This window comes from Pleurodeles waltl, chromosome 2_2 (assembly GCF_031143425.1).
Source record: "Pleurodeles waltl isolate 20211129_DDA chromosome 2_2, aPleWal1.hap1.20221129, whole genome shotgun sequence".
NCBI lineage: Eukaryota > Metazoa > Chordata > Amphibia > Caudata > Salamandridae > Pleurodeles > Pleurodeles waltl.
The window spans coordinates 30,237,082-30,250,448 of NC_090439.1; the positions used below are offsets into that span (position 1 = coordinate 30,237,082).

Here is a 13,367-nt window from a genome sequence, read left to right on the forward strand (position 1 = left end):
TCTTTGCTAGAAATTACACATAGGCCCTCATTCTGACCTTGGCGGTCTTTTCGCAAGACCGCTGAGTTACCGCCGCGGTGAAGACCGCCGACCGCGGCGGTGTGCCGCTGTGCGCATTCTGACCGCTGGGAGCGTTCCGCCGGAAAACCGCCAGCAGCCACACTGGCGGTCGGCGGGAAAGTGGAGACTGGTCAACCTCCACCGCCACGCCAGCAGAACACCGCCCACAGAATTACGACCCACATTTCTGTGTGGCGGTCTTCTGTTGGCGGTCTTCTGTTGGCGGTCACGTCCCTATGGCTCCCGTCGCCTCCCGGAGGACCAACGCACAAGGTAAGTTGATCGTCCGTGAGGGGAGGGGGTGGGGGGGTGTTGTGTGATGTGGGCGTGCATGGGGGTGTGCGTGTGAGTGTGTAGAGGGGGTGTGTGAGTGCGTGTATGCGGGCGGGGGGTGCTGCTGTGTCTATGGGTAATGTGTGCTGTTCGGCAGGTGCGCATGTCGGCATGTATGTGTGCGGGTATGTGTCCCCGTTGTGTATGTGTGTGTAGGGGGTGTGTATATGTGCATGTTGGGGGTGTGTGCATGTCGGGGTACATGTATGTGCATGTCGGGGTGGGGGTGGGGAGGGGGTTCGTACCACCTCTGGGGGGTGGCAGGGGGGTGGAGGGTGTGGGGGGAGGACTCGGGTGGGTAGTGGGGGGTGGGGGAGACCCCTATCAGTGCCAGGGAAGGAATTCCCTGGCCCCGATAGTGCTTACCGCCATGGTTCGCACGGCGGTTCCCGCCCGCAAGAAACCGCGGCGGTAGGCAGGGTCATAATACCCTTGGCGGTCTTGGGACGACCGCCGGGCCGGAGTGCGCAAACTCCAGCCCCGCGGTCATGACCGCCGTGGCGGTCGGAGTGGAGAAGTAGCGGTCGGTCGCGGCGGGGACCGCCGCGGTCAGAATGCCATTTTTAATACCGCCGGTCTGTTCGCGGTCCGACCGCCGTCTCTCCGCCGACCGCCAGGGTCAGAATGAGGGCCATAGTGTTCTGTACATTCTATCCCTGAAATCTATAATTAATTCAGAGAAATTGATCAACTAGCAATCTGTACCAATTTCCTGTACCTACTACTTCACTCCTAATTAGAGCTCTCCATATTGGGTGTTCTTGAGTACATACCAAGTGTATATTAGTACTAAGAAAATGCGAGATCTGAAAAAAAGCTCCAAAAAAGTCTTCTTGCCATATTCTCCAACCTTATTGCTACCTCCTCCCAAGTGATGTATCTGCCTCTTAGAAGAAAATCACCCATCTCTTTGAACCCTTTGCTATTCCATTGAGCTATCACCATTTCTGGAAGGTGTAGGCCAAAGTATTTACACTCCTGCAGTTGTAAGTAAACGTAACCTGATATTTGACATGTTTTACTTAAAATCTCTGTTCTTTTCCCAGGATCACGAATATATTTGTATCTAGTTTTTTTTTGAAGTTTTTGTGGTTTTGTTAAATGCTGGGAGACTTATTGCTGATTCTACAATCATCTTATTGACCAAAAATACTTCCAGGGTTTCTCTGCTATCCAAATATTGTACCAGTGTATCCTGCAATACAGCCTGATAATAAACTTGAAAATTAAGAAGTGTCAAGCCCGGGTTGGTTTTATTGAGTTGCACTCTGAAAGCCTCACCCTTGGGTTGTTTTTCCTCCATGAAAACTTAGTATCATTGAATTCAGTACATGAAAATAGGAGATATTTATTCTTATTGGCAGATTATTGAATCAAAAAAGAAAAAGCAGAAGAATTGACATCTTGATTAAGGAGACTCTCCCTATCAGAGTCAACGGGAGAACCATCCATCTGTCCAAAAGTGTCTGTACTTTTTAAAGCATTCTGGCATAGTTTAGGTTAAACAAATGACCATAGTTCTTTGTGACATATATTCCTAAATACCTAATGGGTACAGATGAATTGGCTTGCTGTTGCAATTCAGGAGGAAGATTCTCTGTTCCTGCGTTAAATAGGAGAACCTCTGTTTGACTTTCGTTAATCTTACAGCCGCCTATTTGAATAAACTCATTGTTTTTATCCAGCACCCTTTGTATGTTGTCGATCTCTTTTTTTAAATATAAAATGATATTGTCAGCAAAGAGCTTAATTTTTGGCATAGCTACTATTGGCAACATAATTTTGCTCATGCTAGCTTTTATATGGGCCAGAGGTTTGATAAAAAAGGCAAACAGTATAGGGAAAAGAGAACACCTCTTCCTATAGGGGCCACGTCAGGAGCTCCCATCATGCTCCACTGCTAACGCCAAATCGACGGAGGCATCAGGAACACAGCACGGCGTCAGAGGATGTGGAATGGATGCCGCTCAGCTGATTGGATTTGGCAAGTAGCAGTTCCACGCCAGGAACACAGGAGAAATTACCGGCCATGATGGCATAGATTAATCGCTGCCCAGAGAACGCCGTGAAGCCCCCCACTTCAGAGTTAGAGCCCATTCTCGACTAAGAGATGCGATTCAAAGGTTGGAAAGGCTAGGAAAAGCAGCACGGACACGGTCACAGACGGTGGCGAGGGCAGCGGTGAGTGAAAAAAAACACAGTTCTTATTCTTCAACCCTGTGGTGCTCGTGCTATTGATGATTAAGGATTGGGAAACCCAATATACAATGGTATCCTTTGAATGCATTTGGCACATCAACGCACTGCAGCAGGCACTCAACCTACTAAACTACTTTACAGGTATTACCTGTACGCACTCCGTATTCTCCCATTTGTTCTCTCACATATTCTCTGAGTTTTGTGGCTATCACCTGCACCTATGTCGCAGCATTTTCTGTTGGCAGACGGAGGCATTGGGAGATGTGATGCAAAGCCAAGCGGGCCAGGAAAAGTAGCAGAGAGACAGACAGCAATACAGTGCACAGAGGGCACAGAACGGAAAGTGGCACAACAGTACAGCAGAGGGGGGCGAGGCATGTTAAAAGGCACATAAATTGACGCCCTCACCCCCAGAAAGAGTGGCACTAGGCTCTCTCAGGGTTAGCACCAGCTTGGCGTGCTTCAGAAGTGGCCCACGTAGGCGTGGGTGTGGTTTGCAGCAACTAAGCTAGTGCGGATAAGTTCAAGGGGGGGCCGCTATACCTTGAAGAAAATGATACCCAACATTATGAAAAGGTTTGCCCGGGAATTCCAGCCTAAGGCACGTCCAACAGGCAAAAACATGAAGGTGGTGCTAAATTCAAAAACCAAACGCCCGCTTCATGGGAAAAAAACTCTAGCCCAGGCTCAACCTCCACAGGACTGCAACCCCCCCCCTCTCAAGCATCACTCTCCTCCTTCACCTCTCAAACTACCCCTAAAGCAAAAGGAGAAATTAAGGAATCTAAGTGCAATGAAATGAATTGATAGCTGGATAGAGGGCAACTTGCAGAACTTCAGTGATAACCAGAGCCGGCCACAAGACTTGCTCCCTTCTGGACAGACAGAGCAAGGTCAGACTAGCACCCAACAAAATAGCAATGGACAACTACAGACGTATCCGCTATTTACCGTGACCGGATCTAAAGAGTTTAAGGAACCACCTAAACTAGCATTCCCGGTGGAACGTTTAATGGAGGTGGGGCAGGCCAGATGTAATTCAGTACCAATTCGCAAGTCTCCATCTCTCTATAATTTATCGAATACTCAGCGACGCACAGACCCTTATATCTCTCCAGGATCAATAAACTTTTCGCAGACGTCAAACTCAATTCAGATGGGGGTCAAAGCATGGCACCAGGAAGTCAGTAAAATAGTGGAAAATTTGAGCTCTTTGGTCTGCTCTGGTCCTAGGCATGCTGGGCGGGATTCTCACAATCAGACAGAAGGGGTACAAGTGGGTGAAGGCTCTTCAGCTACAAAGACCATGCTTCTCCAGACCTTACTGAACTTAAGGCTCCAAAACTATCACAGGAGGAAGCAAATTGCAAGACAGAAGCCCAGCTCAACCTCATAAACAATAACATGCAGCAATTGAGTACTTGTGTTAAGGAAGTCGAACAACGGGTATCAGACCTAAAAGACAGAAGATCGCACATGGAAGCATCAGTTGCCAGATACCAAGCTGAATTGGCCGACTTGCAGATCCGGGTTGACGGTGCTGAGAATCGCTTCCGCCACTCTGACTTAAGGTTCACAGGGATACCAGAAGGGAGAGAGACTGGTCAGACGGTCATTAAATTAATCTCAGATTTGATCAAACAGTATGTTCTAATGGAGCCAGCTGACAATAAGATGAATCTTACCATTACACATGCCCATCGAGTTCCAGCAGCCCAGTCGCCTGGTGGAAAATATCCAAAGACGATAGTGGTCAGCTTTGGAGACTATCGCATCAAAGAAATTATTATTTCACTGGCCATCAAAGCAAGGGCCTTTGCAACTCAGGGGGATTACTCATATAAAATTTTCTCTGACATGTCTGCACTTGCAATGCGCAGATGCTGAGAGTTTAAAGAGCTGATTCCGGTTTTCCAGAAAATAGGGACCCCAGCCGCTCTGGTCCAGCAATCAAATTTGAAAGTTTTATATAAAGGACGTGCTAATATATTCCATGTGGTGGAGGTGGCAAAAAGTTTTCAGAATTCTATACAGAGTACAGATGGGAGGGGGTTGTAAAAAACATTGCACTGAAGTTTAAAAGTAGGTAGCTATCTGCCTGATTGTATGGGGCTGCAAGATACCGGGTGGGACATTTGAGGGGGTTAGATGGAGAACGTACCCTGGGTGTCAGAGAGGGAATATTTCTCATGCTCTGTGGAGTGGGGTTTATGAGTGGTACTGTTATGATGAAGGAAAATCAGCCGAAAATGTTTTTAAAACCTGCTAGCATCCGAAAGTGGGAAGACCACGATGCCTCCTGGATGCTTTTGGCATAAACGGTGCTACGTCAAGGCACCACAATAGGCGAAATGGGATGGGTCAACGCAATAGGCTAGTGGAGACAAGGCAGTATCATGGTGTGGGACCAAGGGAGGGGAGTGTTCTGAGAGTCCCTAGATGGAAGGGCCTCAATCACAGATCACGCAGAGAGGGAGTGGAGGGATGGGGCCAGGGGTTGAGTGAGGGGTTGCACGTGGGGAGGACTAAGAGGTTGAGAAAATTCAGTTTTTTTCAACAAGTAGCAGGTACTAGGAATGGCTGGAAAAAGGCTACTGTCGAGCTAATTAAAAGATATGGTGAAGCTTAAGATTATTTCCTGCAATGCAAATGGAATCTCAAATAGGAAGAAATATAAGGCAATGTTAAAATGGCTAATATCATTCAACCCCGAAGTTATTTATTTTCAAGAAACCCATCTAAAAAGTAATAACCCCAAAATATATAGCCCAAAACAGTACTCAGTAGCTCTATTTGCTTCATCTGGACTGGCGGCAAGAGGTGTGGCAATATATCTGAGTAACAGAGTCGATTGGGTCATAAAAGAGGTTATTAGAGACCCTAAGGAGAGATGGCTCTGGCTAAAGGTCATACTATCAGGAATTCAAATTAATCTGGTCAATTATTATGGGCCACTCATGGATAAGCTAGAGCCACCAGTGCAACTCTACAATATAGCAATGAGTACCACAGGCCCCTTTATTATTGGAGGGGATTTTAACTATATTCAATATATTATATTAAAAACTCTAATCAGGGGAAAAGACAACTAAAACCTAAAAGAGAATTTTGAAAACAATAAAAAATTATTTTCAAGTAACGGACCCTTAACAAGAAGAATACCCAGCAGCCACTCAATACACTTGTTTTTCACATTATAAAACAGCTTCACTGATAGATTTTTTTTCTAGTTTTTCGAACACTGAAGGAGGTTCGCTCGCACATATGAACAAACGCATTTTCTGACCATTCAGTGGTCATGGTGACGACAGAGCTCGAGGTAGCTAGCAAGGAGAGACCCATATGGCAGCTCGATAGATTCTTATTTAGCAATTAGGGGTGGGTCACAGATATGAAAAAATTCATACAGGAGTTCTTTCAGTTCAATCAGAATTCAGCAACCTTGTTTAGGTTATAGGAGGCATTTAAAGGTACAGCTAGGGGTCAGTTTATTTCCTTCAAAACATCGCTGACTAGACAGCGAAAGATTGAGATTAAAAAACTCCAAATGGCTATAGATAGTGCTACAGATGAATGTATGAAAACAGGGGGGCAGGAAGTGGCAAGGTGGGATCTCGCTCAGACGAAAGCAAAGTTAAAAGATTTCTTTATTTTTGAAGAAGTAACTAGCTCGAGGGCCTACAAGCAGCAGGTGTATGAAGAAAGTCAACCAATAGGTAAATACTTGGCCTGGGCCACCCGTCTAAAACATGAAAGGCAGACAATACATCAAATTCAGGATCCTGGGACATGTGCAATTGTTACTCAGGAGAGGGATATCGCTTGGGTATTTATGTTGCATTACTCTAGAATTTATGAGATTAACTGCGTAGTTTCACCTGCACAGGTAGACCAGTATTATAAGCTAATCATGTTACCAAAGATGCAGTTAGATGTTCAGAATGGCATAGTACAAAAGATTACGCCCTCTGAGATTAAGGGAGCCATCCAGAAAATGTTGAGTGCAAAAGCTCTTAGCGGAGACGGTTTTACAATGGAATTCTATAAAAACCTTCTGTGAGGAGCTAGTACCGTTCATAATGGAGTTATGCAATGCAATACTTGATGGCACAGAAATACCTCCAACATTCACAGAATCAACAATAGTCAGTTTCTTTAAAAAAAATAAAAATCCATTGAAACCAGATGCATATCGTCCAATCAGTCTGCTTAATGCAGATTATAAAATCTTAATGAAGGTCTGGGCCACCAGGATCACACCGGTTGCACAACAACTATTACACAAAGATCAAAAACGGTTTTGTAGCCGGCAGACTGATGGCATCTAATACACATTTTTTAATACAGGCAGTCGAGTATTTTTTGGTCAATGCAATCCCTGGGGTAATGATAATGCTAGACGCAGAGAAAGCCTTCGACATAGTGAACTGAGAAGCCTTGCGATGTAGTCTGACCAAATTCGGCTTCCCCTCGCAATTTACGTCAATGATAAGGCAATTGTATCAGGGTGCCCATGCTAGAATTGTTACCAACTCAAAGATCAGAGGCACAATTCAGATTGAAAGAGGCACCAGACAGGGTTGCCATTTGATGAATGTTCAGGATACAGGTATCCTGACCCCATAGGACACATAGGGCCAGATGTAGGAAGAAAGCAAATTGCGACTTGCAATTTGCGAGTCCGAGCGACTTGCAAATTGCAACTCGCAATTTGCTATGCAGAAAGGTGTCTCAGACACCTTCTGCGACTCGCAATGGGGTCGTAAAGACCCATCTCATTAATATTAATGAGGTGGGTCGCAGTTTGCGACCCCATTGCGAGTCTGGGCACTCACGGGGATGGTGGCCTGCTGGAGACAGCAGACCTCCATGTCCGTGACTGCTTCTGCAATAAAGCAGTTTTTATTTTCTATCTGCAGCCCGTTTTCCTTAAAGGAAAACGAGCTGCACTTAGAAAAAAAAAAAGGAAACCTTTTGTTTCGTTTTTTTCAGAGCAGGCAGTGGTCCATAGGACCATTGCCTGCTCTGAAAAAATATTTTTGGGATCATTCACAAAGGGGAAGGGGTCCCAAAGGGACCCCTTCCCGTTTGCGAATGAGTTACCATCCACTTCAAGTGGATGGTAACTGCGAGTTCATTTGCGACCGCGACTTGCATCCCGTTGCGAGTTGCAAATTAGGAAGGGAACACCCCTTCCTATTTGCGAGTCGGAAACGCATTTTGAGAGTCGGTTCCGACTCGCAAAATGCGTTTCTGTATCGCGTAGAGGCTTTTGCGCCTCGCAAACAGCGTTTTTCGCCGTTTGCGAGGCGCAAAAGCCTTGCTACATCTGGCCCATAGAGAGGTTCTCATAGGCAAACAAATGCCCAATTATTGTTTTTGTTAATCCGATCTGGGGATCCACAGGTGGATCCATGGATCCGTGGACCCATTAGAGAACAATTGAAAAAAAAGGGCCACTGGATCCAACCTCATGCTGCGCCTGGCCAAAGCTTGGTTTGAGTGCATTCCGAAGGGTTGGCCACCAGACCTGACCATAGGCACTGGTTATTTTTACATTTGTGCATGTTAAAAAAAAACATAGAAATTCACTGAAAAAAACAAAGATTACATGGATGTTATTATTAGGTTCTGAATTTACTTGCAGTTATGGTTAACTCAAGTAACTATAACTTGCGCCCTAGGTAACTATAATTTGCATCTTCCCTATGCACAGCTAGTTATCCCACATATTACATCATTGATGACACCTTCTATGACATAATTGATATTATTACTGCAACATTTGCAATGAAATTATTGACGAGAAAACTGTGCATGGCGGGGGCGCAAGTTATAGTTACATTAGGGCATGAGTTATAGTTACTTGAGTTGACCATAACTATAACTGCTGAATTTTTGGTGCAAGTAAATTCAGAACCTAACTATAACGCCCCTGTAACCTTTGTTTTTTTCAGTATATACATATATATATATATATATATATATATATATATGTATATGTGCGTGGTTGTGTGTATGGGTGTATATTTTTGGAGGAATAAAGGTTTCAATTTAACTTGTTTCATGGAGTGCCTGTCTCCCTTGATGTAGGAAGAAAGTGGGCATTTATAGACGAACATCATATTTACAGACACCAAATGCGATCAGGCACAGGGTAGGCAATGCCTATTAAGTGGATGTGTTTATTAGCCACCCCGCCCCCGTCCTGACATTGGAACTGTGGATACTGCAATAACATGGTTGGAAAGGACCCGCTGGTGGAATCAGAGGATGCCCGAGTAGGGACAAACCAACCATAGGTAAACTTGGACATGAATGCATTGCTTAAAGGGATTATGGAGCCAGGTGCCAAGCAAAATTGACACATGTTGAGTATCAAATGAAGCAGCAAATGAGCGAGTGAATTACTTTGAACCAAGAGACATTGGCGTGGGTTAATAGTGTGACGAGACAGCCATAGCGAACAAAATACAGTTATTATGTTGAAAGGAAACAGAGAGCAGAAATGTTTTTATCTAAACTTATGGGTAAAAATGACAGATGCTGATGCGCATGAGTCAATGAAATTTAAGGCACACACTTCCTTACAAGATGAGTTTGATTTTTTACAGAGGGCCAGGAGAACCAACCACAGACCATGGCGAGAAATGGCAGATTAAGAGGAAAAGGCAGAGGAAGAAGAGACAAGGTGGTAAAAGAAAAAGAGACACACAGAGAGGATCAAGAGAAAGTGACTTGGAGCAACAGATGATACTGAATGAGAACAAAACGGTACTCAATTTATCTCACATAGACTTAAATGAAGAAGATGTGGAAAATGTATCGTTAGGTTTATCCTTTTGTGAAGTGAATGAGTTTGATTATGTTCAGAATAGGGTGCACCTTTTCTAGTTTGTAAGAAAATTTAAATTAATGAACATTCAGAAGATGAAGAAAAAACCTGTACAAACTATTGAAGTCGAGTCTGAGTACAATAATTTACGGATTGAGGATATTCATTTGATGACGGAATTGGGGGAATTGGAGTTGGAACCTATAGCTGAGGCATGAGTAATCGAAAGGTTGGTAAATTAAGGAGTTAAAGTAGATGAAGAAGGTGGATAGGTGCTGAAACCTAGATCTAAAACCATACCCTTTAACTATGGTGATGTGATAGATCAGCTTGCAGAAACAGTGTTAAAAGAAATTAAAAATGTAAGATCAAAAGAAGTGAAAGAGAGTAATGAGGGGTAACAGTTATAGAAACTAAATTAGAGAAACTGTCCACCAATTCAGAAATAGTTATACGAAGCTCTGACAAAGGAGGTAACATGGTGATTCATGCCTTATGTGCCTATATGGATAAGGCCTACAAACAACTAAATGATGGGAAGTGTTATAAGAGAATGAACATGGTATATGTTGAGGGTATGAAAGAGGAGTTTGGAAAGGAATTGGTGGGATGGAGACAGCAAGGATTAATAAGCAGTGGAGAATTCGGTTATTTGAAGGTGGACCATCCTAAATTACCTGTTTTCTATTTAATTCCCAAGATACATAGGAACGCAATTAAAAAACCACCTGGAAGGCCCATAATTGCAGCACAGGGGAGCCTATTTGAGTATAACTCAAAATATATAGATCAATTTTTGAATCTGCTGGTGCACAATTTGCCATCCTATTTGAAGGACACTACAGAATTTTTGAAGCAAGTGTTTGATGTTGGGTGGGAGAATGGTATGATACTCATGACACTTGATGTCACGGCATTGTACACCAGCATTCCTCATGCGGATGGATGAAGGTCTGCTGAATATTTCTTTAGAGCTAGACCAGTGAAGTTTTCTAAACACATTAGAATGCTGATTAAGATGATGGAATGGTGTTTAAGACCCAAAATCTTTTTTCCCAGCAACGCGATTTTTGAGCAGCAGTGCTGAACAGTGATGGGAACCTGCTTCGCCCTCCTCTATTCAAATGTGCATATGGGCTGCTGGGAGAAGCAGGTCGTCAATAGTCAACCTTTGGATGTTTGGAATGAAAAAATTGCAATGTGGTTGAGATATATAGATGATATTTTAGTTATCTGGAAAGGAAGCATAGAGAGTGCAAAAGAGTTTGTGGAATACATCAATCAGAATGATTTAACGTTGACATTTCCTAGTAATATCGATGAAAAAGAAATTTTATTTTTAGATGTTAAGATCGGAATTGAGCAGGGTAGGTTGGAGACTACAGTATATAGAAAGCCTAGTGCAGGAAATAGTATATTGCATGCAGATAGCTTCCATCCTAATCCACTAGTGGGAAGCATTCTTTTGGAGAAGGCTTGACAGCGAAAAGAATCTGCAGTACAGAGAACAGTTTTGAGTTAGCCAAAAAGTAAATAATGTCAAGATTGAGGGCAAGAGGTTATAAGGAAACAGCATTAGCTAAAGCAAGCAAAAAGGTAGATACTCGCTCAAGAGAAAGTATACTTTTTTAGTAAAAAATGAAAATTGGATGGGCAACAAAAACAGAGATTTATAACAACATATAATAGAGCACATACACAAGTGAGAACAATATTACAGAGACACTGGCATTTATTGAAGATTGACCCTATTATAGGGGAAGAAACAAAGAAAGGCCCGCAGATTACTTATTGCAGGAGTAAATCCACAAGAGATATGCTGGTGAGAAGTGACATCAGACAGAGAGAGGGAGGAATACGTTGCTTAAACAGGGGAATGGTCTTCTCAGATGTGAAAGATGTAAAGCATGTAAAAATGGTGAAAACATTAAGATGGTGGAGATAGTTGTCAAAATAGTTCACCAGATTAAGGGTTGTTACAACTGCAAAAGTGAATTTGTAGTGTATATTTTGAAATGCAGTTGCCCAAAAATCAATGTAGGAAGTACAAAGTTACAAGTTCATAAACGGATTTTGAAACATCTGATAGCCATTCAAAATAAAGATGATACATATTCGGTAGCACGTCATAGACGTGAGGTACATGCTGGGAAAATTGAAGATTTGACATATAGTGTGATTGAAGGAATACCCAAAAGCATCGGGGGATAGCGAAAAGAAATTGAGGATTTTAGAGTCCAGATATATAATTGCTTTTAATATTAAAGAAATGAATGGATTAAATAGCAGTGAAGAATTATATGTACATTTTAAATTATTTAATTTTTTATCTGTATTTTGTCTTGATATTAGTTAAGGATATTGTCAGGAAAGTTTGTATAACAAATATGTTTTTTAACAATTTTTAATGTTTTTCCTTTGCAGAGCTGGCTTGTGGAGCAAAGGAGCTAAATATCTGTTTACTGGGGTGAGAAGTGGGGTGTGATACAATGATACGTTGTGCCCACTTGGGCTAGATTGAGGATATTTATGATATACACGTCAGTCATTTGTATCTTCAAAAGATGTATGGAGAAAATGATATATCAGAAGCAATTATTGTGATACCGCTGAGTCCTCACTCCATAAAACAACATAAGACTTAAAAATATTGAAAATATTCCAAGTATTTATTTCTTACATTTCTCATATGTTATACTAAGAAATGTTTGTGTTGCTATCCATTTTGTTATGAGCAATTTTGTGAGGTTTTATTGAAAAGGATAAACAATGTATTTTGTAGTTGAATACCAGTAATGATATTTATGATAAACATCAACGTCAAGTTAATATGCATATTTTTAAAAAAATTTTAAAGATTTTCTTGAGATGTTCGAATGCAAATATGTACGTTCTAGAAACAAGGAATGTGTAACCATCCATCTTGTTATGTGAAGATTGGGGGAGAAAACCGGAAAAAAATCTGTTAAATGTTATCAGCCCAGGATTGAATGTATTGCTTGCAATTTGAGGCAGCACTACATTGAGAACATGATAAAATGTTAAAATAATGTTTGTTTTTAACATTGTGGTAGTTTTGAGAGGTCAAAGTTGAGGTACCCGATGTCAGCGGGACCGGATCCTCGCGTTTGCGCCTGTTCCCAATATGTCCACCTCTTGGCAGCTCCAAACTCTACTAGCTATCATAGCACAGAGTTAAAGAATGGCCAAGCAGGGGATGGGGTTTAGGTTGGGAACAGAGGGGAAGGAGACCTGTGGAAGCAAGAGTTAAGAACACAGTAGCAAGGTCATTCACATTCATCTTCATGAACTTTGTTTTAATTCTTTATGCTCTAATAACATGAGAGATCAAGAACTTTTCAATAACATGACCTTTTTATACTCATATGCTCTGAACATTGAACTCTCTCAAGTTAATCCTTAGAATAGCAATTACATCACAACAAGAGTCAATGAGTACATTCGTTCCCAAAGAATTAACTGCTATAGGATTCATGAATGATACTGTAGAATAGGCAAAATGACTAAACTTGTTTTGTCTAGAAAGATCACACTCTGTTTGATCTAAGTTTCAAGATTCAATTGCCCAGAAATTATTGCGCACCTTATTGCCAGACTGCGCATCAAGACTCAAGTACCTGGAATGATCGCGCGCTCTGCCGATCTGAACTTCAAGGGTTAATTGCCAAGAATGAATCGCGCACACTGTTGCTGATTCAACCATCAAGATTAAAAATGCCTCAAAATGATTGTGCACTCTGCCGAACCGAACTGCAAGGGTTAATTGCCAAGAATGAATTGCAATCACTGTTGCAGATTCAACCTTCAAGATTCAAAATGCCTTCCAAATGATTGTGCACTCGGCTGACCCGAACTGCAAGGGTTAATTGCCAAAAATGAATTGCGATCACTGTTGCCGATTCAACCATCAAGATTCAAA

The 13,367-nt window shown here is 42.3% G+C and overlaps 1 long non-coding RNA gene across 1 annotated transcript; it reads left to right on the forward strand.

Moving 5' to 3' along the window:
* Positions 1 to 2,353: 2,353 nt before the first annotated feature.
* Positions 2,354 to 12,130, forward strand: LOC138272900 (uncharacterized). Its single transcript, XR_011200264.1, has 3 exons — positions 2,354 to 2,574; positions 9,207 to 9,366; positions 11,852 to 12,130. It is a non-coding gene; the product is annotated as an uncharacterized lncRNA (long non-coding RNA).
* Positions 12,131 to 13,367: the final 1,237 nt, after the last annotated feature.